Consider the following 22,967-nt stretch of genomic DNA (forward strand, 5'->3'; position numbering starts at 1 on the left):
CTCCAATCTCAATCCATTCGAGCATCTGAGGAAATTCGAATCCATGGAGGATCTGCTCATTACAGCTTAGAGCTTGGTTGCAGACACCACAGCATACCTTCAGAGGTCTAGTGGAGTCCATGCCTCAATGGGTTATGGTGGGAGGTCATAATATATTAGGGCCGAAATCGGGGTGTGTGTGTGTGTGATATATATATATATATATATATATATATATATATATATATATATATATATATATATATATATATATATACACACAAACTATATTGTCAAAAATTGCAACGCCCGCCTTTACACGCACATGAACGTTAATGGCGTCCCATAGCCCATAGGGTTCAATATTGAGTTGGTCCACTCTTTGCAGCTATAAAAGCTTCAACTCTTCTGGGGAGGCCGTCCACAAGGTTTAGGAGTGTGTCTATGGGAATGTTCTTCCAGAAGTGCATTTGTGAGGTCAGACACAGATGCTGGATGAGAAGGCCTGGCTCGCAGTCTCTGCTCCAATTCATCCCAAAGGTCATCAGGTTGAGGTCAGGACTCTGTGCAGATCAGTCAAGTTCCTCCACCCCCAAAGTCGCTCATCGATGTCTTTATGGACCTTGCTTTGTGCACTGGTCCAAATCATTTGGTGGAGGAGGGATTATGGTGTGGGGTTGTTTTTCAGGGGTTTGGCTTGGCCCTTTAGTACCAATAAAGGGAACTCTTAAAGCGGACCTCGACTCATTTTTTCATCTTTCCATCTATTAAATCTTCTGCCTTTGTTGTTTTAAAGCGGGATTCCGGCCAGGATACATTTTTTTTTTTAAAAGTCAGCAGCTACAAACACTGTAGCTGCTGACTTTAAATAAGTACACTTACCTGTCCTGGGTGCCCGGCTCTCGGGTCCCGGCACCGCCATCCTAAGTAAGGGAAACAGGCAGTGGAGCCTTGTGGCTTCACTGCCAGTTTCCTACTGCGCACGCGCGAGTGGCGCGCCGCTCTGTGAATGGCCCCGTGGTTTTCTGGGAACACACACAGTTCCCAGAAGGCAACGGGGCAGCTCACCGAGGAGCAGGACACGCCAAAGAATAGGAAGAGGCAGATTAGGAACAAGCTAGTTGAACCTAGCAACAAGGGTTCAGGTAAGTTTAAAACATTTTTTTTTTTCCAATTTTTTTTTTTTTTTACGATTTTTCATGCAATTTTTTATTTTAGGGTGGCCCTCCATTTTAACTTTAGATAGTAAATTTTTTTTTTTTTTCTGCCAGTAAATGCCTTATACAGCCCACTTCCTGTTTCTTGCCTGGAAAAAAGCCTAGGCTTATGACATTATGCACAGCTCACTCATGAGAGTTTGCCAGCAAGGGAGGGTGAATGAGTCATAAGATGGCCAATGAGACCTGTAAGGCTTCAAAGCTGGAGGTGGGGTGCCTCTGTCTTGGTAAAACCAGGAAGTGAACAGGCAGCAGCTTCATCTGCCCACAGTTAAAATGGTTGCAGCCAGACTCAATGCAGTGAGATTTCTGCAGCATATTTGGCAAGTACAGAATCACAGTATATATAAAATAATATGCAAAGCGGTTGGAGGGAAGCTTCAGAATGGCAAAGATGTCTTTATTACAAACTATGTGAGCAGACTGCAGTTCCTCTTTAACCACTTAAGGACCAGGCCTATTTTTCAAACGTGTAGTTTACAATACTTAGAAAAATAAAATATATAATGTTTGGGGGTTCTAACATCCTAGAGAATAAAATGGGGGTTATTGCAATACTTTATCACACCATATTTGCGCAGCAGTCTTACAAGCACAATTTTTTTGAATAAAAAAAAAAAAAAAAAAAAAAAAAAAAACACAACAGTAAAGTTAGCCCAATTTTTTAATCTATATTGTGAAAGATGTAAATTGATACCCAACATGTCCGCTTCAAAATTGTGCCCGCTCGTGGAATGACGACAAACTTTTATCCTTAAAAATCTCCATAGGCGACGTTTAAAAAAAAAATCGTACAGGTTGCATGTTTTGAGTTACACAGAGGAGGTCTAGGGCTAGAATTATTGTTCACGCACTAATGATCGTGGTGATACCTCACATGTGTGGTTTGAACACAGTTTTCATATGCGTTCGCTTCTGCATGCGAGTGTGGCAGGACAGGGCACGTTGAAAAAAAAAAAAAAAATTCTTATTTTACTTTTTATTTTTACACTGTTCTTTTAAAAAAAATAAATAAAAAAAATATGGTGTCACTTAAAGGCCCCTTTCACATGGGGCTGTCCTTTTTACTTCTCCGCTTGCTCAGCGGGGATCGCTTCGTTGATCCCCGTTGAGCCAGCGGATGACAAGTCCGTCTCTGCACTCTGTGCAGGGATGGACCTGTCAGAGAGATCTCTCCTCTCTATGTCCTAATAGGACATCCATCAGTCAGGATTTTGTCACCGCTGACATCCGACGCTCCATAGAGCTGTACGGAGCGACTGTTCAGATCCTCCTGAAAAAACTGACAGGTGGATCTGAACGGTCCGCGCATGTGAAAGGGGCATGACGGGGCATGACGGGGCATGACAGGACCTCTTAAATATGAGTTCTGGGGTCAATAAGACCTGAGATCTCATATTTACACTAAAATGCAATTCCAAAAAAAAAAAAAAGTCCCTTTAAGAGCTATGGGCGGAACTATTTTCATATTACTGGTTTTAGAAACACTTTAAGGTGTTGGCATACCAAGACATTTTGGACTATTTCATGCTCCCAACTGTGTGGGAACAGCCCCTTCCTGTTCCAACATGACTGCACATTAGTGCACAAAGGAAGGTCCATAAAGACATGGATAAGCGAATTTGGAGAGGAGAAACTTGACTTGCCTGCACAGAGTCCTGACCTCAACCCAATAGAACACCTTTGGGAAGATTTAGAGTGGAGACTGCGAGCCAGGCCTTTTCGTCCAAAATCAGTGCCTGACCTCACAAATGCGCTTCTGGAAGAATGGTTAAACATTCCTATAGACACACTCCTAAACCTTGTGGACAGTTCTCCCAGAAAAGTTGAAGCTGTTAAAGCTGCAAAGGGTGGGCCAACTAAATATTGACCCCTACGGACTAAGACGCCATTAAAGTTCATGTGCGTGTAAAGGCAACTATCCCTATATCTCTATCTATACATACACACACACACACCACACTCAGCAGATGGGACAATTTAGTGCCCTTTCACAGTGACAGCATGGCTGCATTAGAAGGGCTTTACTACTACTTAGAGAAGCTTTTAACCCATGCTAGCAGCCGAATAAAGGGTTAAAAACACCTGCCATCGAAGCGCTTTGGCTGCACTGCCCATTGATTTCAATGGACAGGGGCGCTGTAGAAGCGGTGTATACACCACTCCTACAGCACCCTAAAGATGGTGCTTGCAGGACTTTTAAACATCCTGCCAGCGCAGCACCCCAGTGTGAAAGCTTTCACACTGGGACTGCACATGAGGCATTATTCAGGTGCTTTACAGGTGCTAATTTTAGCACCTGAAACCACCTCCAGTGTGAAAGGGGTCTTATAGTTAGTATGAGGTCTCCCCGGCTTTTCTTTTAAGAGATATCTTTCTCCAAGGTATGCTTTGTGAACGGTAACACAAACAGTTGGGTTTTCTCAAATTTGACTGCAAAAGAGGAAAGATGCCTTAAAGCGGAGCGCCGCCGAATTTTTTTTTTTTTAAAGTCAGCAGCTACAAATACTGCAGCTGCTGACTTTTAAAACATGGACACTTACCTGTCCAGGGCGCCCACGATGTCGGCACCCGAGGCCGAACCATCTCTCCGTCCTCGGGTGCTGCCGCCTCCATCTTCGGTAAGGGAATCAGGAAGTGAAGCCGTGCGGCTTCACTTCCTGGTTCCCTACTGCGCATGCGCGACTCGCGCAGCGCAATACAACTGGTCCCTGCTGTCTGTGGGATCCGTGTGTTTCCCAGCAGGCAGCGGGGAGGGAGCAGGAAATGGCGTAAATAACCGCAGATTCTGCGGCTATCTATGCCGGAAGTGGGTACAGATACCTGTAATATACAGGTATCTGTACCCCCCTCCCCCCTGAAAGGTGCCAACTGTGTCACCGGAGGGGGGGAGGAATCTGATGAGTGGAAGTTCCACTTTTGGGTGGAACTCCACTTTAAGTTCTTCCTTAACAGTTTTCACAAAAACATAAACAAAATCAAAATAGGAGAGGTATGATTATATCCTGTCAGCTATAACAATACATAGCCCCAAAGACTGCAAACAATTTATCAAAACTTGTTGAATTAAGAGCATCTGTTCTGCCCACATCCTGGTACTGCTTCTGTATCAAACAATGCAAAGGCCACCCACTTGTAGGTGGTCTGGACCCTGCCAAACACTTGATCTGACTCAAGGTGGAGCTTCCCAAGCTATACAGCTGCCTATGCAACTCAACCCCTATCTTCCCTATCCAAAATGTCACTTTCCCAGGACGTGAAACAAGTGCAATATACTCACTCTTAGCCGTCCACCTCAAAAAAATTATTTGAGCCTGCTGCACCTCCATATACATACAAACGTTAGCACACATCAGAGGCACACGTACGTCAACTGTGCTACACATTACATTACTTCCAGGCACACTGGAGTGAAAGCAAAAATTCTAGGATAATAAAACAAAACTACGCTATAGGGAATTAAAAACCTGACTCAAAATATAAGCAGCAATTCTCCTGTATGACATAAAGCACAGTATAGCACATATTAAAGAACTTAGAATTGCGCTAAAAATTGTAATTCCAAAACATGCAACATAAAAATTTTAAGTACAGCTTTTTACTTGGGGTTTTAACCAAACTTCAGTCTTAAAATGATTTAACCGTGTGCAAAAACCGTTCTGCCAGAGAAAGGGTTAAAATACAAAAGGCAACCCCCCCCCCCCAAATATTTTAGATAGAGTAAGGAAGGGTTACACCTCACAGATTTCCCCCCCCCCCCCCCAAATATTTTAGATAGAGTAAGGAAGGGTTACACCTCACAGATTTCCCCCCCCCCCCCAAATATTTTAGATAGAGTAAGGAAGGGTTACACCTCACAGATTTCCCCCCCCCCCCCAAATATTTTAGATAGAGTAAGGAAGGGTTACACCTCACAGATTTCCCCCCCCCCCCCAAATATTTTAGATAGAGTAAGGAAGGGTTACACCTCACAGATTTCCCCCCCCCCCCAAATATTTTAGATAGAGTAAGTGAGGGTTACACCTCACAGATTCTCTACCCACACCCGCTTTTTAGAAACAGAGTGGCTGTGTAGGCAGAGCCTCGTGATTCTCATTTTGGCCAGAATCGTGCAAATCTAATCTTATTGTTAAAAGGTATCAGTCAGGAGAAGGGTACAAAAGAATTTAAGGCATTAGATATACCATGGAACACAATGAAGATGGTCATCAAGTGGGAGAAAATATGGCACAACAGTGAACACTACCAAAAACTGGACGCCCCTCCAAAAATGTATGAAAAGACAAGAAAAAAAAACTGGTCAGGGAGGCTGCCATGAGGCCTACAACATTAAAGGAGGTGCAGGAATATCTGGCAAATACTGGCTGTGTGGTACATGTGACAACAATCTCCCGTATTTTTCTTCATATGTCTGGGCTATGGGGTAGAATGACAAGATGGAAGCCTTTTCTTATGAAGAAAAACACCCAAGCCTGGCTAAATTTTGCAAAAACACATCTGAAGTCTCCCAAAAGCATGTAGGAAAATGTGTTCTGGTCTGATGTAATGAAGGTTTTACTTTTTGGCCATATTTACAAAAGTTATGTTTGGTGCAAAAACATTGCACATCACTAAAAGACCACCATACCCACCGTGAAGCATAGTGGTGCCAGCATCATTCTTTGGGGCTGTTTATCTTCAGCTGGAACAGGGGCCTTAGTCAAGGTAGAAGGAATTATGAACAGTTCAAAATACCAGTCAATATTGGCACAAAACCTTCAGGCTTCTGCTAGAAAGCTGAACATGAACAGAACTTCATCTTTCAGCATGACATAGACCCGAATCATACATCCAAATCAAAAAAGGAATGGCTTCACCAGAAGAAGAGTAAAGTTTTGGAATGGTCCAGCCAGAGCCCTGACCTGAACCCGATTGAAAATCTGTGGGGTGATCTGAAGGGGGCTGTGCACAGGAGATGCCCTTGCAATCTGGCAGATTTGGAGTGTTTTTGCAAAGAGTGCCAAATATTGCCAATTTAAGATGTGCCTTGCTGATAGACTCATACCCAAAAAGACTGAATGCTGTAATAAAATCGAAATGTGCTTCAACAAAGTATTAGTTTAACCACTTCAGCCCCGAAAGGATTTGCCCACTTTCTGACCAGGCCATTTTTTGCGATACGGCACTGTATCGCTTTAACTGGCAATTGCACAGTCGTGCGACGCTGTACCCAAACAAAATTGATGTCCTTTTTTTCCCCACAAATAGCTTTCTTTTGGTGGTATTTGATCACCTCTGCGGTTTTTATTTTTTGCGCTATAAAAACAAAAAAATAAATAATTTTTTAATTTATTTTTTGCTATAATAAATATCCCCAAAAATGATATGTTAAAAAAAATTAAATAAAATAAATTTCTTCCTCAGTTCAGGCAGATATGTATTCTACATTTTTTTTAAAGCCAAAAGTAACACAATAAGTATATTGTTTGATTTGCGCAAAAGGTATAGTGTCTACAAAATAGGGGATAAATTTATGGCTTTTTTACTAGTAATGACGGCGATCTGCGGTTTTTAACGGGTCTGCGACATACAGACTCGGACACTTGACATTTATACAGCGATCAGTGCTAAAAATAGCCACTAATTATTGTATAAATGTCATTGACAGGGAAAGGGTTAACACCGGCGGCGATCAAAGGGTTAAATGTGTTCCCTCGTGTGTTTCTAACTGTAGAGGGATGGGACCGACTTGGGGAGGAAACCGATAGCTGTTCCCAAGTACTAGGAACAGACGCTCTGTCTCCTCCCCTGACAGAACGGAGATCTGTCCACTTACATGGACAGATCTCCGTTCTGTCCTTCTCAGGAGCAATCTTGGCCGCCGGCCACATGCACTGGCTCCTACGTCACTCTGCGGGCGGGCGCATGCGCCCCCTATACTCAAAGCACCCACCGTACAGCTATGGCGATGCGCGCAGGAGTGCCATACTGTCAAACGACGACGGGTGGTCGGCAAGTGGTTATGGATGTGCACACTTATCCAACCATAGTTTAGTTTATTTTTACTTCCCTCCACCTAAAAGATTTCAGTTTGTTGTTCAACTGAGTTGGACAGTTTATAGGTCACATTAAAAAAGGTGGAAAAAGTTCTGAATTTTTTTTTTTTTTATCTTTGTCTCGTAAAAAAAAAAAAAAACACATCACAGAAACCTGACATTTTAACAGGGGTGTGTAGACTTTTTATATCCACTGTACATAAAGTTACTATCTAGGGACAAACTATGTACTTGGAACATAGTAATCTTACTCACTGCGCTTCCAAGAAAAACTTGTGAATCATTTCCCAGCATGAACAAGACTCCTGAATTATTGCAAGTAGCTCAGTGTCAGTTACACAAAGGTTTTTAACTGGGAGAGAGGAAGAGTATTTGATATGGCATTGCTCGGGAAAGGTTAAGCATGGCTAACTATACAATTAAAAGATTTTTTTGGAGGAGAGTTTGGATGAGCAGTCCTCTAAAATATTGTGAGAAATTATAGAATGGGGAGACAAACATTTATATAAAAGCAAATTGTAGCAGTAATGTCACCCAGGGCCCATTCACAACAGAATATAGCAGGGTGGATAACAAAATAACCCTGATTTTGATTTAAATCAGATTTTTTTTTTTTTTTTTAAATCAAATATTTTAATAAAAAGCTTTTGGAGTAAAAATCTAAAAGATAGTTTAAGGTACATTAATAATTTAGTTTATTCAGCATGAAATGGAGCTTAGTTATGTAGCATGAGGCTGTATATTCTGCAATATTTACATTTTTGGTAAACTCATTCAATGAATCCAAGCTCTGCAAACTGGGATAACATGCACTGCATTGATGCATTCACACAATTTCACAGTAACTAGGAGATAAAAACAAAGTTCAGGAATATTGCTTTATCCCATTGTTTTTCAAATCTATGTACATTCCAAACTGTATGACTGATTCGGTTCTGATATTGCTGTTTTACTAACCTGACAGCTTATTCTAAACGGGAAACCTTAATTTTGTTTGCAAATATTAAAGATACTAACTACCAGTAAGAATGAGTCCTTACATTTAAAGAGCACCTGTCATTTCAGATCCATCATGGCAGCGTCATGGGGGGGGGGGGGGAGACACACACTTAACATGACTTGTGTACTGACCATATGAAAATCTGACGTCAAGCCGTTCTCCACCGAAAATTTACTAGCCTGTCATCCAACATTTATTGGCTGAAAATTAAACACCAATTGTCAAAAGAAGCATACTAACGGTAAGATTTTAGGACAGTCTGTCGACAATCCCCTTTTTAACGCAACACACCTAAATTGCATGTAAAATGCAAAGGTGCGAACAGGGTCTTAAGGTCTCTTTGGACTGGTTTCACACTGCTCAGGTTTGGCTGCAGAGCAGGTGTACCTGCTGTTTTTGTGTGTTTAACCAGTGGTCCCATAGAATTTCTATTAGGCCATACATTTTTGCTGTGTTTTCTGAAAATGCACAAAAAGTCCTGCATGTTACATCTTTGGCGAGCTCTCAGAAAATGTGTGGTCTAGAAGTCTATTAGGACTGCAGCTAAAACCACAGGTAAAAATGCACAAAACTGCTGCTACACCCACACTGCAGCCAAACTGGTGCACAGCAGTGTGCAGCTGGCATATTGTTTGCGCCAAGCCAGCTCAAACCATTTACTGCACTAGCCTCAGCTAAAAGTAAATGTAGCCTCAGCTGTGCTTTGTTTCAGGAGTGGGATGGGAACTTTCTATCCCAATGCCGAAACAAAATATATTCTGGCTGAGCAGCACTCAGTGACTTAGCGGAAGCTGTGTATTCTATAAATCAGGGTCTTCAAACTACTACTACCCTCCAGTTGTTCAGGAACTACAATTCCCATCATGCCCAGTCATGTCAGTGATTTACAATGACTCATGGGATGTGTAGTTCCGTAACAGCTGGAGGGCCGTAGTTTGAGGATCCCTGCTCTAAATGAATACAAAGCTTCTTTCTATTGCCTACGTCAGAGACCAAGACATCATTTGCTTGCCTATCCTCCTTAGCCACTCAGAGGAAGCTTTCTATTAATTGACAGATTACAAAGCTTCCAGTGAGTGGCTGAGTGCCCAACTATTTTAAGTAAAGTACACATTTAAAAAAAAAAAAAAAATAATATCATATGAAAAATCCAGCTTTCAAAGCAATCGTCCAAAAATATGATCGTTAGTACACAGCTTTCGAGAGCAGATTACGACAATTTATCTATAACAATCCAAAGGGACAACATGTAGCTGAGGATACAAACAGGTCATACGACGAGCCCAGTTAGGCCCAAAATGGTCTTTACTTGCATACTTGTTCTAAGTCTGATTGAAAAGAAAGGAAGTCAGGGGATCATCAGGTCAGTCAAGCAATTACCATAATCAGAAATGTCAACCTCCGTATTTCCCTTAGGACAGATACTTTACAGCCCATCTTCCTACATCTGCTATTTTAAAAGAAATGGTCAGTTGGGATTGTCTGTAGGTTACTGCACATTCTTACAGCTGGGTAAAACAATCTTGTCATTTGTGAACATCCAACCGTCATTGTATACCTACCTGTAGTTTGCAATTTATAAAATGACTACGATTTCATTACACTGCTTAACATTGATTGTAAAGGCAGGAGGTTTTTTTTAAAACTTAATGCATTAAAATAAAAAGCCTTCTATGTGCTAAGCGTCCTGAAGTCCCTCTAGAGTTCCAGTGATGTTGTAGGATTGTCTCGGCTTCCCGAGACTCCCCTCTTTATTGGCTCAGACCGCAGTGCGGCATCATTTGGCTCCCAGTGCTGTCAAAGTCAGTCAGCCAATGAGGAGAGAGAGGGGGCAGGGACGAGCCCCGACTACGTGTCTGAATGGTCATCAGGAGCTGCGATTCAGCTCGGGCGCCCCCCCCCATAGCAAGCTGCTCGCTGTGGGGACCCTCAACAGGAGGGAGGGGCCAGGAGCACTGAAGGGGGACCTGAGAAGAGGAGGATCCGGGCTGCTCTGTGCAAAACCACTGCACAGAGCAGGTAAGTATAACAGGTTTGATTTTTTAAAAATACGAAGACTTCAGTATCACTTTAACTCACACTTAAGCCAACCTGTAATATATATACACATACTTAAACTTCTAAAGTTTACAAGGTTGTATTTTTAATTCTAATATTAAAGCATCTACACCCAGGACCAACAATTGAATAGATTACAGTTTACCAACCCTTAGATGTGGTGAGTTCACGTTTTAGAAAAATAAATGAATGCACAAAGTGTGTATTTATCATTTTTTGTTGCAGAAGCATTGCACTAGCCATCAGCAGATAGGTGACAAAGAAATCATTTCAGAACTTTTCCCACCTTTAATGTGACCTATAAAAACTGCACAACAAACCTATAAACAATTGAACAAACCAAAATCTTTAGGTGCAAGTAAAAACAACATCTGGGCTCTGGCTGGGCCATTCCAAAACTTTAATCTTCTTCCGGTGAAGCCATTCCTTTGTTGATTTGGATGTATGATTTGGTGCTTAAAATATAAAGTACCTACCTCTTCATGTTCAGCTTTCTAGCAAAAGCCTGAATGTTTTGTGCCAATATTGACTGGTATTTGGAACTGTTACTAATCCCCTCTACCTTGACCAAGGCCCCTGCTGAAGAAAAACAGCCCCAAAGCATTATGCTGCCACCACCATGCTTCACGGTGGGTATGGTGGTCTTTTGGGGATGTGCAGTGTTATTTTTGCACCAAAAATCTTTCGGAATTACGGCCAAAAAGTTCAACCTTGTTTTCAGACCATAATACATTTTCCCACATGCTTTTGGGAGACTTCAGATGTGTTCTTACAAAATTTAGCTGGGCTTGGATGCTTTTCTTCAAAAGAAAAGGCTTCCGTCTTGTCATTCTACCCCATACCCCAGAAATATGAAGATTAGGGGAGATTGTTGTCATGTGTACCACACAGCCAGTACTTGCCATATATTCCTGCATCTGCTTTAATGTTGCTGTAGGCCTCTTGGTAGCCTCCCTGACAAGTTTTCTTCTTTGGAGGGACATCCAGTTCTTGGTAAGGTTACCATTCTGCCATATTTTCTCCACTATTGATGATGTCTGTCTTCACTGTGTTCCATGGTATATCTAATGCCTTGGAAATTATTCTGTACCCTTCTCCTGACTTATACCGTTTAACAGTGAGATCCCTCTGAGGACCATGGCTTTTGCTGTAGAATGCAACTAAGAAAATGTTATGAAAGACCTACTAGAACAGCTGAACTTTATTTGGGGTTAATTAGAGGCACTTTAAAATGATGGCAGGTGTGTACTGACTCCTATTTAACATGAGATTGAATGTGACCACATTCTTTTAGTTTTCTATTTTTACCCCCCCCCCCCCCCCCCCCCAAAAGACTTCAGTTTGTTCAACTGACTTGTACAGTTTATAGGTCAAATTAAAAGGTGGAAAAAGTTCTGAAATTATTGATCTTTGTGTTTTTTCACATCACAGAAACCTGACATTTTAACAGGGGTGTGTAGACTTTATATTCACTATATGTCTGCCTTTCTTCATGACCATTACATGGCATTTGATGGGATTAGTGGATTACACAATATAAACACTGGTATCGCTGTCCTTTCAGTTCACAAAAGTGACCAACAGGTATATTCTGTACTTGCTGAAAAAGTGTTCTTAGACTGGAAAAAGAAAGCTAATGCAGCCACCACATCTTAGGACTGGCAAGCTGCAATAAATTACATTTTCTTTTTTGGACCATGATAGACTTTAGAGTGGTTGTAAAGGCAGAAGATTTTTTTACCCTAAAGCTGAACTCCACCTTTTGATACACTTTATATAGAAATTATGCCCCTTCAGTAAAGCCTCGTGCACACAATCAGATTTTTGGACGACCGTTCGTCTGTTTTTTGTTGCATGCTAGTCTCATGTCAAAAGTGAAGAGGTTACTTGCCATACGAAAATTCTCATAAGACAGAATTCAACTTCAGAAGTGATGTAATGTGTTGAATAGTTTCGTATGTTGAGTTCACTTACGACAAAAATATTGTAGGCTGCACATCCAGCTTTTGTCGGATGAAAAATCGGAAGCGCCTGTCGAAAGCACCGTACTATCTGAAAAACGGCAGATCGTTCGGACTAAATTTTACTTTCGATTTTCAAATCGTGTGTACGGGTCTTTACATGAGACCACTGGATGTGCGACATAAAGCTTCCTCAGAGTCAGAGAGGTGGGCTGATGTCACAACCTTCAAAATAAGCTTTGTAATCAGTGAAAGAACACATCGCTTTCTTTGAATGGCAAGGTGCCAATCAGATAGACTACTGTGTACCCGGAACACAGAGCAGTATGCTGTAGGTAGCGTCAACATCCGGGGCCTCACAAGCTGGCCCAAACTAACTACATAATGTTTAGCTACATAATCAAAAGCTGGCATTCAGCTTTAATGCATTCCCTGTATTAAAGTGATATTTTTTTAAACAAAAAAAAACAAGACTAATAAACAAACATTATACTTACCTGCTCTATGCAGTTCAGTATCCTCTTCTCGGGTCCCTCACTGGTGCTCCTGGCCCCTCACTCCTGCCGAGTGTCCACGCAGCAAGCAGCTTGGGGGTACGAGTGTCCATTCAGACATGGAGCTGCAGCTCGGCCCTTCTCCTCGTTGGCTCACTGACTGACAGCAGCTGGAGCCAATGGGGCCCACTGCTGTGTCTCAGCCAATCAGAAGGGAGAATCCCAGACAGCCAAGGCTATCGTGCAACATCGCTGGACAGAGATGGGGCTCAGGTACGTATTAGGGGGGCTGATGCACACAGGTTTATCTTAATGCATAGAATGCATGAAAAAGAACAAACCTTCAGCATTTAGAACTTTAAAGTGGAGTTCCACCCAAAAGTGGAATTTCCACTCATCGGATTCCTCCCCCCCTCCGGTGTCACAGTTGGCACCATTCAGGGGGGAGGGGGGGAGCAGATACCTGTATATTACAGGTATCTGTACCCACCTCCGGCGTAGATAGCCACAGAATCTGCGGTTATTTACACCACATCCTGTCAACCCCCCCCCCCGCTGTCTGCTAGGAAACACACGGGTCCCAGAGACAGCAGGGACCAGTCGTATTGCGCTGCGCGACTCGCGCATGCGCAGTAGGGAACCGGGAAGTGAAGCCGCACGGCTTCACTTCCTGATTCCCTTCCCGAAGATGGAGGCGGCAGCACCTGAGGACCGAGAGACGGTTCGGCCTCGGGTGCCAACATCGCGGGCGCCCTGGACAGGTAAGTGTCCATGTTTTAAAAGTCAGCAGCTGCAGTATTTGTAGCTGCTGACTTTAAAAAAAAAAACATTTCGGCGGAGCTCCGCTTTAAGATAAAAATGTTCTTGTATTTGTATCGCCCCCTCACCCCTCATATACTTATCTGAAGCCCTCTAAATCTAGCGTTGTGCCTATCTGCAGCAGCACTGGTCTCCCTCTCTCTCCGCACAGAACACAGGCAGCAGGAGAGACAAGCCACGCTGTGTGTGTATGGATGCACACAGCCCAGTTCAGAAGCAAGTCTGCACATGTGCCCCGTACCAAAATAAATACATAGGCTACCATTGTAGTCCTTTCCTGATAAGGCTAGCTGACAATGTGATGCTGATCCAATGGCTTTATTATTTGTAAATGACCAAAAAAAGTCAAATATCCTGATCTGCACACTTACTCGGTCACTCAGAACTATTAGAGAAAAGCTGTGATTTCACTAGTTATAAGTTTGTTTTGACTAAATTAGGGGTGCACCGAATGGGTTTTTTGGTGCCGAAACAGATACCGAAAATGAAAAATACACTAGGCCGAAAACCGAAACCAAAAATGACCGATACTGAAAATAACCGTTTTAAAAAAAATATTTTTATACAGGACATGGTCAGAGACTGGGGACATGGCCCAGGACGTGGCCAGAGACTGGGGACATGATATAAGAGCCTCACCAGTGCCCGTCAGGTGCATCCTTGCCTGTGTGACCCCAATGCAGCCTACCTGTGCAGGGGAAGAGAGGAGAGCCGCCGCCAGGTTGATTAGAGCGCCGGGAACATCACAGCTTTCATTTCAATAGCTCTGTCTTCCCCGTCACATACAGCCCCTCCCCCTTGTCCGGGGAACTTTGATAGACAGATCACCCGTCCCAGGATTGTACGGGTGATCTGTCTATCAAAGTGCCCGGACAAGGGGGAGGGGCTGTATGTGACAGCGTGGCGGGGAAGACACAGCTATTGAAATGAAAGCTGTGATGTTCCCGGCGCTCTAATCAACTAGTCAGTGGCTCGCATCTCTCTTCTGTGCTAAACGACACCCCCGTGATGGGCAGAACCAGAGGCGGGGGGGCAGAGCCCGCCCCATTTTCGGCCTTTTTTCTCTTTCGGCAAATTGCCGAAAAGGCCATTTTTTCGGCCGATATGTTTCTGTGGCTGAAATTTCGGTGCATCCCTAGCCTAAACAGAAACAGTCATGATTCGGCGCATTAAATATTCAAAATACTTAGTCTTAGGCCCCTTTCACACGAACGGACCATTCAGATCCGCCTGTCAGTTTTGACGGCGGACCTGAACGGGTGCTCCATGCTAGTCTATGGAGCGACAGATGTCAGGATGCGTCTAGGCTTTGGAAGTCAGATGTCTCATTACTTTTACTTACATAGTAGCCAAGGTTGAAAAAAGACAAGTCTATGTGTGCGATTTTGTCAGTATTACATTGTATATCCCTGTATGTTGTGGTCATTCAGGTGTTTATCTAATAGTTTTTTGAAACCATCGATGCCCCCCGCTGAGACCACCACCTGTGGAAGGGAATTCCACATCCTTGCCTCTCTTACAGTAAAGAACCCTTTACGCAGTTTAAGGTTAAACCTCTCTTCTACTAATTTTAATGAGTGGCCACGTGTCTTATTAAACTCCCTTCCATGGAAAAGTTTTATCTCTATTGTGGGGTCACCAGTATGGTATTTGTATATTGAAATCATATCCCCTCTCAAGCGTCTCTTCTCCAGAGAGAATAAGTTCAGTGCTCGCAACCTTTCTTCATCACTAATATCCTTCAGTCCCTTTATTAGCTTTGTTGCCCTTCTTTGTACTTGCTCCATTTCCAGTACATCCTTCCTGAGGACTGGTGCCCAGAACTGGACAGCATACTCCAGGTGCGGCCGGACCAGAGTCTTGTAGAGTGGGAGAATTATTGTTTTATCTCTGGAATTAATCCCCTTTTTAATGCATGCCAATATTCTGTTTGCTTTGTTAGCAGCAGCTTGGTTTTGCATGCCATTGCTGAGCCTATCATCTACTAGGACCTCCAAGTTAGGGCTTGGAGATTTTTATTTATTTTTTTTTTTTTTTAAGAAAATCAAAATCTGCGATTTTTAAAAGAAAAAAAAAAAAAAATCTAAATTCACGATTCAAAATTTTTTTTCTTTTTTGGACACCGCGCCGGTCCTGAGGAGCTGCAGGCAGGAGTTTTTAGGCGAGGCCACAGCTTCGGTCTAGTCCGCGGCGTCCAGCCTCGCGGACTAGGCCGAAGCCACGGCCACGCCTAAAAACTCCTGCCCGCAGCTCCTCAGGACCGACGCGTTAGAAAAAAAATTGATTTGCTTAAATTTTGAATCGATTTGACCTCTCAACTCGATTCAAGATTTAAAATTGATTTTTTCCCCAGCCCTACTCCAGGTCTTTTTCCATCCTAGATTCCTCCAGAGGTTCTCCCCCCAGTGTATAGATTGCATTCATATTTTTGCCACCCAAATGCATTATTTTAAGTTTTTCCACAATAAACCTCATTTGCCATGTAGTTGCCCACCCCATTAATTTGTTCAGATCTACTTGCAAGGTTTTCACATCCTGCGGAGAAGTTATTGCCCTGCTTAGCTTAGTAACGTCCGCAAATACAGAGATTGAACTGTTTACCCCATCCTCCAGGTCGTTTATGAACAATTTAAATAGGATAGGTCCCAGGACAGAACCCTGAGGGACTCCACTACCCACCCCTGACTAGAGTATTCCCCATTTATCACTACCCCGCCCTTGTAGCCAGTTTTCAATCCATGTACTCACCTTATGGTCCATGCCAATGGACCTTATTTTGTACAGTAAACATTTATGGGGAACTGTGTCAAATGCTTTGGCAAAATCCAGATACACCACGTCTACGGGCCTTCCTTTATCTAGATGGCAACTCACCTCCTCATAGAAAGTTAATAGGTGACTTATTAATGTTAAGTTTCCCAAGTCTATTTCTAATTCTGTCCTGTTAGCCTTGAGGGTGCTTCCTGTGATGTGTTATGAGGATAAACAGCCGTTTTGGATACTGAAGCCCCCCGATTCCCTCATGAAGACTGAGGAGAATAAATTCAATACCTTGGCCATCTCACCATCCTTTGTAACCAGATTTCCTTCCTCCTTTATGAGGCCAATATGGTCTGTCCTCCCTCTTTTACTGTTTATATACTTAACCACTTCCCACCCAAGGGTGTCATATGACGTCCTGGACTTTCAGTGGGAATATTTGAATGATGCCAGCAGCTACAGGCATCATTCAAATATCCTTGTTTTCAGCCGGGGATTCTGTGCACCATAAGAACGATCATAGAGGCAGTTCCGTCACCTGTAAGAACGTTCAAGCAGCGGGAGGGGACACCCCCCCTCCCGCCGCTTCTCCGGGCTCTCCTGTGCCATCGGGGACACAGAGAAAGAATCGTCCGGCGCCAGACAATATAGATTTCTGGTGACCAGATGGTCATCAGTCATCTCTATGACCGTTGGAGGCCCGGGCGCGACGTTATGACGTCAAGCCTGGGTCCCCAGAAGTAAACAAAGCCACGATTGCGTCTGTCAGCATGAGATCGGTGATTTTTTTTTCCTCAATCTCATGCTTTCCAGCCTGGAGGAGAGATGTGGGGTCTTATTGACCCCACATCTCTCCATAAAGAGGACCTGTTATGAATGATTCCTATTACAAGGAATGTTTACATTCCTTGTAATAGGAATAAAAGTGATAAAAAAAAAAAAAAAAAAGTTGTAAAAGTAAGGGAAAATAAAAAAAAAGTAAAATTTTTTAAAACACCCCTGTCCACGTTAGCTCACGCTCAGAAGCGAACGCACACATTAGTCCTGCCCACATATGTAAACGCTGTTCAAACTACACATGTGAGGTACTGCCGCGTGCGTTAGAGCGCGAGCAACAATTCTAGCTCTAGACCTTCTCTGTAACTCTAAACATGTAACCTGTAAAAAATGTTAAAGCGTCGCCTATCGAGCTTTTTAAGTACTGAAGTTTGTCGTCATTCCATGAGTGTGCGCAATTTTAAAGCGTGACATGTTAGGTATCTATTTACTCGGCATAACATCTTTCACATTATACAAAAAAATTGGGCTACCTTTACTGTTTTGTTATTTTTTAAATGAAACTGTTTTTTTCCCCCAAAAAAAACGCCTTTGAAAAATTGTTGCGAAAAATACCGTGCGAGATAAAAAGTTGCAATTTCCGCCATTTTATTCCCTAGGGTGTCTGCTAAAAAAAAAATATATAACGTTTGGGGGTTCTGAGTAATCTTCTAGCAAAAAAAAAACAAACAAAAAAAACAAAAAAAGATTTATACATGTAGGAGAGGAGTGCCAGAATATGCCCGGTATTGAAGTGGTTAAAGAATTTCTTGGATTTTTTTTTGCTTTCCTCCGCTATGTATCTTTCGTGTTCTCTCTTAGCCGCCCTAACTGCAACCTTACATTTCTTGTTGCATTCTTTATAAAGTTTGAATGCTGATGATGATCCCTCAACCTTGTTTTTTTGAAGGCCTCCTTTGCTTTTATATGCATTTTTACATTGGAGTTAAGCCATCCAGGACTTTTGTTCACTTTTTTAAATTTCCCACTGGGGTGCACTGGCTAATGCCCTTATTTAATATGATCTTAAAGCAAACCCATCTCTCCTCTGTGGTCTTTGTACCTAAGATTTTATCCCAATTTATATCTTCTAGCAAGGTGGCTCTTTTGAAATTCAGTGTCTTTGTATTTTAACCCCTTCCTGCCAAGGCCAATTATCAGCTTTCAGCGTCCTCGCACTTTGAATGAGATTTGCGCAGTCATGCTACGCTGTACCCATATGAAAAAAAAAAATTTTTCACACAGAGCTTTATTTGGTGGTATTTAATTACTGCTGGGTTTTTATTTTTGCTTAAAACAAGAATTTTGAAAACAAACATTTTTCTTAGTTTCGGTAAATCAGTATTATTCTGTAAATAAGTAACTTTTCTCCTTCACTGATGTGAGCTGATGAGGCGGCACTAATTTGCAATGCTGATGGGCACTGATTTATACTGCTGGGGCTGCACTGTAATCAGAGCACTGATGACCTGTACAGGTCTCCCCTGCGAGAAGATGACGCTGCCCCAGAACGTGTGCATCATGGCCGCCGTCATTTTACTATACGGCAGGCGGGAAGTGGTTAATTTGGCCATACACTAGTGGAATTTTGCAAAACAAAAAAAAACAAACACACAAGTGATATTAAACCCAAAAAATATATTGCAGCTTACCAATCCTTAAACGTGGTAGTTGCATTTGTTTTTTTCTTTCTTATTTCACCTGGTGATCCTGCAAGTAACACACTTTCTGTCTTAGGCAGCCCATACACTCACTGGACCATTTTTTTCATACAATTAGCAATGTGGATGGGGAATCCCTCCCGTTGTATTATTGTATCAGCAGGGAGCTTTTCCCGCCACCAGAATGATCAGTGATGTCGGTGTTGTCAAAACAGCCAACTCATCAAAATCTCCAACCACGTCACTTCTGGTTATCCTCCAACATCAGTAATTGGAGATTGACGAGTTTGCTGTACAACACCGGCAGTGTATTCACTACGATGAAATGGCCGTTTTGACAGAACAGCAGCCAAGGAGGAAAAAGCTGTTGCAGCCTTGGAGGCTGCTGTTGGTTACTAGCGGGCGGACCAACAATGTCCGCTCATATTGAGTACCGAAGATTTGGCTGTTTTGACAGAACAGAGCACTGATCGTTCATGAAAAAACAGACAGGCTGGTTGTACACAAGTTGATCGTTTGATCGACATGTGTACAACCAGTGAGCCCATACATGGATCAAAATTCAGCTGTTCCCTGCTGAAGCGGTCAAATTTCGATCCATCTTTGAACACCAGCATTGCCAGTTTGAGGGGAGGGTAGTGTTAAACTAGTAGATTTTAACAAATTGAAGCTGAACTCCAGATAACACTTTATAAGCAGGTACGGAAACTTTTTTTTTTTTTTGTTCCTTGGGTAAAGGTTTTACATAAAGGAATGGGACCTTAGATTGTAAGCTCCTTGAGGGTAGGGGCTGATGTGAATGCACAATACAAGTCTAAAGCACTGTGTAAATTGATGGCGCTATACAAGTACCTGTAATAAATACAATCGGACCACTGTAAGCACCCCTGTCAGCGTTAAATGCTTTGTGTAAGACCCCTTTCACACTGGGTCGTTTTGCAGGCGCTATTGCGCTAAAAATAGTGCCTGCAAACCGACCCGAAACAGCTGCTGCTGTGTCTCCAGTGTGAAAGCCCGAGTGCTTTCACACTGGAGCGGTGTGCTTGCAGGGCGGAAAAAAAAAAAAACTCCTGGAAGCATCTTTTGAGCGTTGTGTATACACCGCTCCATCACTCCTGCCCATTGAAATCAGTGGGGCAGCGCGGCTATACCGCCGGCAAAGCACCGCTGCAGCGGGCAGTTTTAACCCTTTTTCGGCTGCTAGCAGCCGAATAGCGCCGCTAAAAATAGCGATATTTTACCGCTGACGCAGCAACCTCCCCAGTGTGAAACCGGCCTTACAGACTGCCACTTTGTCCGGACAGCTCAGTATGTTAAATGAAGTTGAAAAATAACAGGCCTATTGGCTGGATCACCAGCTGAAAGGAAAAAAACCTTTAAGCGGAGTTCCACCCAGAAAATGGAAATTCTGCGGATCGGAATGCCTCCCCCCTCCGGTGCCACATTTGGCACCTTTCAGGGGAGAAGGGGGAGCAGATACCTTTCAAATCCAGGTATCTGCTCCCACTTCCGTGCATACACATATACAGGGATGGAAGCAATTGTATAATTGGGATTGGCAGTGTTCCCCTGCCATCCCTGTGAGAGGTCTGCCCTTATTTATAGGGTACCTTTTGTCAAGGTTTACATATTGACAATATTTATTTATACTGTTTTTCTATGTTTATGCCTTTGAGCTTTGTACATGGTATTTCTTTACATGCAATGTTTACTATACTGGTCAAATGTTCCCACATGGACTGTCTCTATCCAGGTGTCTGACGCACTCTCCCTGCCTGGTCAGTTTTATGCTCGTGTGTGGATGGTTTGGCGCTTGGGTGTCGCTGTGGTCCTCTTCACCACGGGAGCTGCGATGCGCTCAGCGGCCCCGCCCCTTCCTTGCCTTGTGTTTGGGAGGAGCGAGCGGGTACCCCTTCGCTCATCGGTGCCACGCCATTGTGTGACGGCTGATGCGCCGTACGTGTGACGTCAGTCATGACGCCACTGCGCCAGCGCTCAGCCTTAACATCCTGTTTTTCCATAAGGGGGAGTCTCCACGCCTGTCACTGAGTGTTCACTCGGTTGAGGTGTGGCTTCCCTCCCCCATTGGTTCACCTGCATGACATTGGCGGCTTATACCCCCCCCCATTGAAGTGAGCTGCTCATTCTGACCAGTCTCCCTCTGGGGTTATTGCACACCAGTTATACTGGTTTGCTGGTGGTGTTTTGAGGCAACGTTGGGGTAAGTTTTTTGTTGTTTTTGGTCCAGATCCCCTTTTTTTTCTTTTTTCTTTCTCCCTTCTTTTTGGTGGTGCAGCTTTTTAATTAAATGTAATTTTATTTCTATTATTTTTTTTTTTACTTTTTTTCCCACTTGCCACTTCTGCAAGTCTTCTACACCTCCTCATACTCATACAATTGTTCATCACTTTCAGACACAGGTTTTTCAAGAATTCTTGGCACCACCGCTTATAGAACTACACTGGGTTCACTATTAAGAATTACTATTATCATTTATAACATTTACTGTTATAATTATACACACATTTATATTTTGTTTCCAGATACCCCTGTTTCATGAAATACACACCATTTTTTGTCTTATGGAGACTCCAGTCATACCTTACACGCTCTTACACTGCCTGATGTTGCATCCCTGTATTATGCCGTCTCAGCTCCCGTGGTGGGGTTATGTCCTCAGCCAACCCTGTGTCGGATGCCCTGCACTGCATTTACTGTCTGAGTGGGCGAGTGTGGTTGGTTTACTATTTTTACACATATATTAATTCTGATTATTTTTCTTTAGAGTACGGTTTACTACATCCCTACATATATTCCATAGGTATGTTTATCGCATCTGCTCCTGATGAGTGGGATAACCCACGAAAGCATCGAGCTATACTTGATACCACACCCTATACCGACTGACGTTTATTCATTTAACCTTTTTTACTCTAGGAGGTTGTTTATATTCATTTGGTGGATGTACATTACCATGTGGGCGCATATGCCAGCATCGGGCTTACTGACATTTTTATATGTCCAGTACTCTGATCATATGTCTCTGTATCTACGCTCTCTTACATCATGTTTAGGCCTTGTGCACGCTCCATGTACATGAGATAAACTATGTGCTTTAAAATATTTAATAAAATTTCTATATTGTACAAACACCTCCACTATCCAATTGCTTAATTTAAAGTCCCAACTCCCGTGTAGTCTCTACCCACTTCCGGGCATAGGTCGCCGCACTTTGTGCGGTGAACTACGCAATGTCTGGCCCCTTCCCCCCCAGCTGTCTTCTGGGAGACACACAGTTCCCAGAAGACATCAGGGACCATTTAGTACGACTCGTGCATGTGCAGTAGGAAACAGGCTGTGAAGCTACAAGGCCGCGATGTCCGCCAGCCACCCACGAGAGAGACAGAACGGGGATCTGTCAATGTGAACAGACAGATCTCTGTTCTGTCAGGGGGGGAGAGAAATTCATCTGGTCATAGAATGCACTAATAAGAATGTCTGCACAAAACGTAAATTTAGTGTATGGTCAGCTTTAAAGGAGAAGTGGGGGATAAAAAAAAAAAATTCTCAAAAAATTTTGCCCGGCAGCTGTCCTCCACCCCTCTGAGTCGATTAGGAATCACGGACGAAATTGCCGAGATTCTAATTGCAATTCCACAGTGTGTTAATTAGTGCAAAATGCGCAATGTGCGCTGGGTGCCATTCATACTAGATAGTAGAGCTGCACGATTCTGGCCAAAATGAGAATCACAATTTTTTTGCTTAGAATAAAGAGATCACGGTTCTCTCATGATTCTTGCAACGTAAAATCTTTCACATACAAAAAAAAAAAAAAAAAAAAAAAAAAAAGGAAGAAGAAATTCTCTAGGGTCTCTAAAAAAATATACATAATGTTTGGGGGTTCTAAGTAATTTTCTAGCAAAAAAAAAAAATTATTTTAATTTGAAACCAACAAATGTCAGAAAAAGGTTTAGAGCCGGTTCACACAGGGGCGACTTGTCAGGCGACCTAGCCGCCTGACAAGTCGCCTCCCGTTCTGTACAATGGAACCGTTCTAATAGGAGCGACACAAGTTGCTCCGACTTAGAAAAAGGTTCCTGTACTACTTCGGGGGCGACTTGCATAGACTTCTATACAGAAGTCGTTTTGCAAGTCGTGCCGCCCCTG

General features: G+C 42.9%; 1 protein-coding gene across 5 annotated transcripts in view; it reads right to left on the bottom strand.

The window, feature by feature from the left end:
• CSNK1A1 (casein kinase 1 alpha 1) overlaps positions 1-22,967 on the bottom strand; it is a 67,927-nt gene that overhangs the window by 39,252 nt on the left and 5,708 nt on the right. The gene's annotated exons all lie outside the window — the stretch shown is intronic.

This window comes from Aquarana catesbeiana, linkage group LG03 (assembly GCF_042186555.1).
Source record: "Aquarana catesbeiana isolate 2022-GZ linkage group LG03, ASM4218655v1, whole genome shotgun sequence".
Classification (NCBI taxonomy): Eukaryota; Metazoa; Chordata; class Amphibia; order Anura; family Ranidae; genus Aquarana; species Aquarana catesbeiana.